Source organism: Astatotilapia calliptera, chromosome 12, assembly GCF_964374335.1.
Source record: "Astatotilapia calliptera chromosome 12, fAstCal68.1, whole genome shotgun sequence".
Taxonomy (NCBI): Eukaryota; Metazoa; Chordata; class Actinopteri; order Cichliformes; family Cichlidae; genus Astatotilapia; species Astatotilapia calliptera.
Genome location: NC_137433.1, coordinates 12500997 through 12510870, shown reverse-complemented (window position 1 = coordinate 12510870; position 9874 = coordinate 12500997). Strand labels below are relative to the sequence as shown.

The window sequence follows — 9874 nt, the reverse complement described above, 5'->3', positions numbered from 1 at the left end:
GAGGAATCTGAAATGCCGCTGAGCTTAATCCACAAAATTCTCCCCATACAAGTGTACTTAGTAAATCATAGGTCTCGGTTTTAAATACTGTTTTGGAAAAATGTGCTGTGTGAATTCAGTCGATCATGACATCAGAGCATGCATGATTTCAGTGTCTTAAACAATGAACCCTTAAAAAATTAAACACTGAATTGCTTTGTTTGCCAAGACATAGATGAGAAGTCTTCCAGTCAGCTTTAGTCATGATGTGAGTGTACCCACAGCAGGCTTTTAGTTCGGCTTAGAACAAAGTATCACTCAGTTTTAGAAGTGCATCAAAGTGGCACCGAGCTTACAATCTACAGTACTGTGCAAAAAAAAATGTCGCCCCTCATTTCTTTATATTTTGCTTTGAGAAGTGATGTTGAGCAATAGTTCTCCAGGTGTACTGCAAAGTTGATCTTTGGATATTGGCTGCTTTTTCACTCATTGTGAGTCCAGTCCTTGTATCTGACCCTTTCTCAAAGGAATCTTTTTTGTTTGTCAAGCCACTTAACACTGACCTGTGGCTCAATCAAGCATTTAAAAAAGGCACCTAAATCAAGGGATTGGCAAAGAAGCTAATTTAAATTGTATCTTTGTTGTTAGCAGACTAAATTATTTATTCCAAATTCTTTAGTTTAATCCATGAAAAAAATGCCAAAGATAACACAGTCTGACAGCTTTAAAATATTATTTTCTTATCAACAAGATTACTCACGAGGACATATTAGCCAGAAACGTGGCTCGGGATTTTAGGGTGGAGTGCAGTGTGTTTTTAAAACATTCAAATTGTCAGCAGTATTTACAGAGGAGGTCAGGGGAGAGGTACAGCAGTGTCTACAGCCATATGTAAAACACAGTGGAGGCTCTGTCATAGTTTGTGCAGTCAGATTTTGATTACCGGTAACCATGTAGTACCAATAAGTGTCAGATTGGCAGTGATTTCATCCTTCAGCATGCTAATCATCCCAACATACTGCTAATGCAGGAAAAGCATACCTATAGAAAAATACACACACGTATTATTGAAGCAGTGTGGCTGTGTTGAAGAATAACTGTGGTCATACCTAATATTGACTTTCAAGCTTATTAGAACTTTGCAAACTCTGTTTTTTCACATATATACTGTATACATACATGGAAATCCGTGTATGTTTGCATGTTTCAGTAAACTGCCGCACCTACTTCCTATTTCCCTAGCAAAATATAAAGAAACGAGGGGTGGGTCAAGAGTGTTACACAGCACTGTGAATCTCAACAAGAAGCAAATAATACTACAGCTTTTGTGTGTGTGTCATCATTTGTTTAATATCACATCTCTACCCATTTTTAGCCCTCCTTTTGGTCTCTGCCTATTCCAGAGGAATATATCCCTGTCTGCTTGTTTCTGGCTGCGATTAAAGCAGTTCAAATGAAGCTGTGCATAACATTTGTGGCCTATATAGCAAACACTGAGCAAAAACTGTCTATAAAACACTATTAAACAGAAAAAAGTTGCACACTGTCGCATCATTTTCACTTTTAATTCTTCATAGTTTTGTTTCAATTAGTTAGTTATAGCCAGCAGAAATAAATAATTTGATATTTTTTCTCATAAGACGAGTAGAACATGAATAATCCAAGGCTTATTCTGTAACTGCATTAACAGCCCCGAGGATAAACTTCGAGGACTGTGCTTCTACAGGCAGTGCACCCTTAGCACATCTCTCAGTCAGGAATTATATGGAATTAACAGCTGTGCCTTTTGAACTGCTTTGTTTCATATCAGCCCTTCGGGCAATCAAGGAAAGTTCAGCCAAGTTACCACTCACTCTGAGAGCTCAACATTAAGAGGAACACTTGCTGAGTTTGGCAAAAATTAGTCATTGAACATTACAAGTGTTCTCGTCTGCCAAACTCTCACCATCCCATTATATCCTCTGCTGTCTGGCACGAAGGTGTTCTAAAGTCCAGACTTTTCACCTCTTCTCCCCAAAGCCCTGCCTTACCGGGAATCAACCCTATTTGGACAACTGGAACTTTACGTCACAACTTGAACAGCGTCCCCGTTCTCCTCCGTTTCAAACCCACATCCCATTCTGATTATGTGCCAAGCAGCCTGAAAAGACCTCTCTGTCACTCTGTTTCAATTTCTGTTTGGTTTTCATAGTTTGGCATGGTGACTGTTCAGGAAAAGGCAAAGAGAAAAAAAACTGAGTAGGAGGAGAGGTGAAATTTGCTTCACCTCAGTTCTTTTCAGGGAAAATCAGAGCCGCTCCAGGCAGCGGATTCACAAAACTGTCAAGGCTTCAGTCAAACGTGCGCACACGCAGACACGGCGCAGCGTGTGCACTTCCTCTGGAATTCTTTACACGAGTTGATTAACAGAGATAGACAAGGGCACAAATAAACAGGGGATTCTGAGGCATTAAATCATTAACTTCATCTTCAGGTGTCTCCATGAGGCCGTCGGCCGATTCATGCCAGTAACTGAGTTGGCTGAATTTGAGGACAAGCTGACGTCAGGCCTGGTGAGTCAGGAGCCATTGATGCATTCACACGTGACCAAAAATTCAATAAGTTAGTAAGTGTCTGTCACAACAGGCCACACGAATATATCACGTTTGAACCTGTCTTCGACGGCCAATCGCAGAGTCGCAAACATGCCAGTAAAACTGATAATCATTTTATATAAGACAATAAAGCTAGAGCTCTCAGTCAGGTGTTACTACTCCAACTAAGCCAGTGAAATGGAAAGCAAGGGACAGAGCACAAGCAGGCTGGATACTTTCAAGGTTTCCTCCCAAACTGTGCCAAGAAAACAACCATTCCAAATTGCTCTAATTCCTTGCCCTGCTATCTCTAAGTGAGGCACAGTCGCTGGAAGGTATGTCAGCCCATCTCATCCTAGGCTCAATTCAATTAAAGAGAGTACAAAGACATATGGCTCAGGGGCAAGTGATATGATTAGAGTCTTCTGCACGAGGACGCCGCAGCTTTGATTCATACCCTCTTTCATTTGGTCACTCACAGTGTGAGTGTGTGTGTGTGTGTGGGGGGGGGTATTTGGTGCTGAAACAACTAAGCTCTCCCAGGTGGACCCGTAAAAGGCTTGCTGAGCTAACCTCCTACAATCAGCTCGTCATGTTGTCATTGTCTTCTCACTGGAAACCGGCTGCAGACAAGAAAATGCTACATATTTTTCAGTTTATCATCAGTCTGTCATATTGAGACCTTGAGCGTCAGGAAAATCCTCTTAAACTCAAGACTGTGCTACTGTCTTGGTTTCCATTCCTCACAATGCAGAGGAGCAACTGTACCCCGTACCCCCGCCCTTCGAGCGGAGCTGCCATAAAAGACAAGCGATACGCCTCTTGGGACAGGGATGTGTCGGAGGAATGCGTGTGCAGGTATCCTGCCGCCTGTGGGGACTGTGGAGGAAGACCCGGCACGCCAGTTGATCTCGCTTGATAAAGGCCCTGACAGGCCCAGATTATATGTCTCAGCCTGGAGGAGGTGTCTGTGTCTCATTCCTGTGCTGAAGAAAGTCGATCTGGTGGGAAAGAGGCGGGACCATGCCTGTAGGCGTCAGTTTTTCTATGGACGCCAACACACACACACACACCTTGTCAGGCAGGCACCACTGCCACTACCCCCTCTCCACCCCTCTGCAAGCTTAACACCAAACAAACACACTCACCCATCTCATTTACCTGACCACACCTGTGCCTCAAGACGCCATGAATATTCTTTGGACAAATCATGACAGACATACAAAAGACTGCATTTTGTTTGTTTGTTTTCAGTTTTTTTTAATGCAGGCTTTATTTGGTAAAGTATACACTATGACTAAAGTCACTCAAATCATAGTGACTTTAACGCTTACACTTGAAAAACTACTAATAATGCTTCCCAGCTTTCTGTCACATAGTGCAGGCATACCTGGTACTTACACTCAAAAAAATGAAATTTGGTGGTTATTGCATTTACAAGACTCTAACATGTAATTTAAACACAATGAATTTATGTTTCTAAGGTGAACGTAATAAAATCATATAGGATCTACATGAAATTTACCAACTTAGCACCTCTTAAATTTATTCTTGTTGATATGACATGATAAAATCTAACAAGAGTGGTTAGCTGCCTTAAAGACTTGCGATGTGAGATTCTAAACAACAAGAGGCAGGAAAGCACATGGTTTGCTTCGTGGTCATCTTGGAAAGGTAAGAGTGAATCTATCTTCATCCATCTTGATGAAAATACTTTTTGCACAAAGGTATCATTAGTTTGTCGATTCTTTTCAGTTCTATTTATTCACATTTGTTTTTTTGTTTTTAAAAAACAACAACAAATATCTGTTCGTTTATGCCATTCTAGCTAGCTAACACGTTATTGGAAGAATATAGCACAATGTCATGCTAGCATGATAGCCTAATATGAAAGACTTAGCTACTCCAAATATAGATATTGTTTATAACTTAACCTCTGCACATAAGCTAGTTTGGCTCTACCACAGAGACTGTTGTGATAAATTTACATTTTACGTGTGGGTTGTTGAAATTTGTAAGTTTGTAAGTTGCAACTGATGGACAGTGGTTTATTTAACAATTTATGTGTTTTTAGTACACTGAGGAGGAAAGACAAAACATGAACAGATATGTTTTCCTGTTTTTTAATTTTTTTGAAATTAAATATTTTTCTACTTAATAAACTTGCAGACTTGCAGTTCCCTCCTGTAAAGATAATAAATGTTTAATCTTATCAGGTGGTGAAAGGTCTGGAGAGCTGGCAGGCCAGTTCATCAAATTCAAGGTGAGCTAATATTTTTCTTAAAAATGATCACATTCCCATGTTATGTCACTTACAAATGTATTCATTTGTAAGTGACATGTAGTTTTGAGACCAAGAAAACATTGCATTCTGATTTTATGTACACATCATCTAAACTTTCTTGAATTGGGGGTATGGCTTGATTAAATTAATACACAAAGTAAAAAACAATATTAAAATGACAGACTTGTCTAAAATGCATAAATACTATTTGAAAAGATTAAGACTGTAAAACAATAGCCTCTGTATTTCTCACAAATTCCTGGTAATTCAACTAAAAGTTCTTTAATCCCACTGCTAGGTCGTTGAGATGGATTTCCGTATATATTTGTTTTTTTCCCCCTCTGTGTATAAAGACTGATGCTGTTGAAATCAGAAGAGAATACATCGCCAAAGGTCTTTGCGTGTACCTGAATGAAGATCCTGAGAAGCTGGTGAAGGATTACCTGGTATGTTAACTTGCCTGTATCCTTAACTAAGGAGACGATCAAAGATAAGCTTGAACTACATACAAAAAGTTTCAGGGGATGGGGTTTTCCTGTAAATTACCGGTGGCTGTAAAAAATGACCTTTTAAAATAGGAAAAGTAAGAGCTTTATGTTTCTCACTGGATACTACACGCACCATTCTTGAGTGTTTTATACTAACCTTATTATAATATCATTATAATAACCTCATTCATACACACATTCATACAAGATTTTTATGTAACATTTACACTTCAATGGATGTATCAGGAGCAACTTGGGGTTCAGTATGTTACCCATTGATAGTTTTAGTATCAGATTAGAGAAGCCAGGGATTAAACCAGTAGACAACTTGCTCTATCTCCTGTGCCACAGTCACCCCTATCACAAGATTTTGAAAGACAGGGCATTGTTGAGGTATTGAATGAACTTCTCTTGAGTCAGGAAAAATATCGGGCAGTCATTTTTGATTACATTTACATTATTATAAAGCTTGAATGAATAAAGCTTTTAGGTATTTTACATTAATGTAAAACAGATATGTACTTTTAAAACGGTTTGCAATGGATATTAGTGAGAAATCCTTATCTTTTTTTTTTGTTTGTTTTATTGTTACAGGAAGTTGATAAAAGCATCGCCACTGCCATAGCAGAGACAGTCTTTAGCATCTGTGTCTTTCGATCAGAGGGTGCGGAGCCTGGCGATGACCCTCAGGATGTTATCATTGTTCTAGAGGGGGTGGAAGTGATGGGTGAGTTGGGCAATGTAGTTTTTGCAGTGACAATGTTGCTTGGTCTGGTCTATTCACTGAACCTGAGCTACCCTCTGGAACTCAGGTACACCTTTGAGGTCCTGCAGAAGATTCTTATGGAATTAGATGCACACGAACTATACGTTATGTGAAATTTGCTCTAAATTCAATAAATTGGAGAAAACAAAAAGATGTGTATGACAAATTTTTAGATGTAATAGTGAAATCTATGTTAACCAGACTCTAGACTTTGTTAAATGCTCCAAAAAATTACTCTTTAAATTAACTTAAAATAATCATGGAAAGAATTTCCATGTGCTTAAATTGCTTTCTATTAGCATTAAAGACTTGTGTTGGAATAACTTAATTTGTATGAGTTGGTTCAACTCAATTAACTTAAGCTGGGACCAAATTTAGTAAATTAGTTGGAGAAAACCTACTGAATTGAGTTGGAACAAAACTCTTCAAGTTGGATCAACACTATTGAAATATATTGGATCAAAATGCAGTAAATACGTTGATTCATCAATCTTTAATTAAGTTGGTCCAACATGAGTGCATTAAGTTGGAGTAACAGAATTGCATAGTGCTAAAATAAAGCAATTTAATCACGTGGAAATTCTTTCCATGATTTTTTTATGTTCATTTGAAGAGTTATTTTTTTGAGTGTACAACATTCTCTCTCCTTACCTTTAAAACCCTGCGCTCATCCACTTGTTGCCATTAGTCTTGTTGTGATCCTCTGCACCTACATTTAAGTACCAGTAACAACCGCCAAGGACTAAGTAAGTACCCGATCCATACATCAAAGTGATACTGTAAATCACCGGCATTATTATAAAGTGCTGTAGCCCACACACGGAGCACTTTATAACTGCTTTGAAAAATGGGCTAACAGGAGACTGGTTTTATTTTACAGCCTGTGTGCAGTTAAAAATAATATCAGGAAGCTGTTAAAAATAGATGAAATATATAGATATAGTAAAAACACTGTAGCAGATCCTAAATGAATACTGTCAGTGTTTTACATTTTTTGTTTAAATACAGTGTGTTGCTGTCATTTTACATGCAGCAGTGTGTATGTTGGGTCATTTATGTAAACAATGCTGGTTCAAAAGGTCAGACTGGAAATTGCAGGAAAGTGCTGTTATAGGCGTATTTCTCCAGAGTTATCAGGACATTTAGATACTTAAAGAGCAGGAGGCAACAGACCTACAATCACCAGACACTTTAGTGCTAGTGCTGGGTTGGACTGTCTTTTGCCTCCAGAGCTGTCTTAATTCTTTGTGGCAAAAATTCAACATTGAGCTGGAAACATTCCTCAGAGATTTCCCACAGTTGCTGCAGGTTTGCTGGCTGCACATCCATGATGCAAATCTTCCTTTCCACCACATCCCAAAGGTGCTAGTATTTCAAATAGTCTTAATCTGGGTTTGAAAGGACGTTTCACAGTTTTAGGATACACATTCAATATTCTGATGCTCTGTTTGAGCTTCAGCAGGCTGTCTTGATGTGTTTGCATGCCTAAATGCACCGAAATGCTGTACATGGCGAATTAGAGGACTGTGTTAACAAGCAGTTAAATGGGTGTACCTGTTCAGACTGTAAAATATCCACATATGATAAATACCAGCTATGAAATACATATCATCATTCTCACTTCATTTACATATAAAACATCTCTATGCTGTGTCTTTCTGTGTATATGGTACCATTTGTACATAGTACAAATCATTAAGCCATTTTATTGACATTTGAAAACTTTCCAGCATTTTTTTTTTGTTCTAACTTATTTTTCTTATTATATTATTATTTTTATCATTTCCTTCTCTGTCCATCTATCAATCCATTCATCCATTTAGCCAACATTTAAGTATTTCAAGTGTAACAGTATTTAAATAATAACTGATGCTATTAAAAAGCCCTGTCTAAATATTATCCCAGTTTTCCTTCTTTTTTAGTACTAGTAGGAATGCTTAGTTACTAAATGAAAAGTCAAAACACAAAAACAGCCTTTAGACATTCTCCCTGTGTTTATTATACCAGATGAGAAATAGTTTTTTAATGATACCTTGCAGTACATAATTATAACTGTAATTACCACATAGGAAACAGATACTTCCCCATGAACCTTTTTTTTCCTAATGTTTTTTATGATGTAGAGACAGAAAATAGTGAAACACGCAGTGAGTGACAGGGCGTGCCCTGGGCTCACCCCCGTCTGTCATGTCTGTCCCCGAGAGCGGCTGGGGCACCGGGGACCTGTCATAAAGACAAGTCTTCTCACAAACAGAGGCCCCGATCCTCCGTGGATACTGGAACATCAACAACCAAAGTGCACGGATGAGGACTCTGACTGTCATTTCTACTTGAGAAGGCCAGCAGAAGGCTTACGTGCTTTCACAATCTGTTGACAAAATATTTACATCAATATTAGATTTCTGATTCTGCAGAAAAAAGCAAACAACACCCGAAACCACAGCGGTCACATAAAGACCCAAAACAGCTGTACACCATCTTCACTATTGTTTCCAAGGGTGGGGAATCTGTCACAGCGAGCAAACAACAAGAAAATTTAAAATCCATGTCCATGTTGAAATCAATCTGTGGTGCTCTGGAGCTAAGCCTGTCTGCTGCGGTTACCCACACACTTAGTGCCTGAACTGTCTTAGCTCCTTTTTTTATGTACTTGGCATAAGGAGGAATGTCAGGACAAGAGACACGTCTCCTTCACCTTGCATATGGATGCTGGCCAGAATGATATTCATGAGTTCCAGTACTGTACTGCTCAACCCCTCTATCAGTCTTTTTTTTTCGTGTGCATTGACAGCTCCCATAAATAATCAATTCATTTGAGAAGAACCTGATGTGTCACAGTCCCTTGTTTCCCAGAGGCTTAAGAAAGCAGAAACACACACATGCATCATCAGGGCCATGAGTCCCAGGACCCTCTTACCCAACCCTGCAAAGCTGAGAAATGATCTGATCGACATGGCATCTCCTCTTCCGCAAAGGTGGCGGAGAGGTGAAGGGCAGGTCATCTGTCTCTGCTGAAGGGACACACAGGGTGGAGATTAATGGCGATGATCAGACTCCCCCCCGCCCCCCCCCACTCCTGCTGATGATAATCCCGAGCTGGAATAAATCAAACCGTCTCTGGTAAACAAGAGCGCGGTGCAATTCATCTAACAGGCCACCAAGGGAATATGCGCAAAAGTCATCTTGCTTATATTACTGACTTTCAGAGAATGTATACAGTTTCAAGATGTGATGGCTATGTTCACAAAGGCCCACACATTATTGTGTCTGTATGCTGTTAACTGAAGTATTCAGCTAAGTAAAAGAAATGTAATGTTCCAAAGAGGTTCTGAGCAGACAGAGTCTGCAGTTTTTAAAAATGAATCAAATTTAAAGTTCACAGTTTTAAAAAGTTAGATTTACCTTATAAGGCTAATGGGTTAAATCTTGTTTTAGTTTAGTAACTCGACTAACACATGGCTAATGGGTGGTAGTGCTAATACTTGGCATTGAAAACATTTTGTCAGAGATTTTGGTCTATATTGACATGACACAGTTGCAGCAGACTTGACTTGCGAATCTCCCGCTCACCATCTCAAAGGCTCTCTATTGGACTGAGATATGGTGACTGTGGAGGCCACGTGAGCACAAAGAACTCACTGTCACGTTCGAGAAACCAGTTTGAGATTATTTGACCTTTGTGGCAAGGTGCGTTATGGCATCAGCCATCAGAAGATGGGTACACTGTCCTCATAAGGGGATGGTTATGGTCAGCAACAATACTCAGATAGGGCTGTGGTGTTTA

General features: G+C 39.3%; 1 long non-coding RNA gene across 1 annotated transcript; it reads left to right on the top strand.

Moving 5' to 3' along the window:
• The first annotated feature begins 4169 nt into the window (after nucleotides 1-4169).
• On the top strand, nucleotides 4170-9444 carry LOC113033338 (uncharacterized). Its single transcript, XR_013912718.1, has 3 exons — nucleotides 4170-4815; nucleotides 5190-5282; nucleotides 5919-9444. It is a non-coding gene; the product is annotated as an uncharacterized LOC113033338 (long non-coding RNA).
• Nucleotides 9445-9874: the final 430 nt, after the last annotated feature.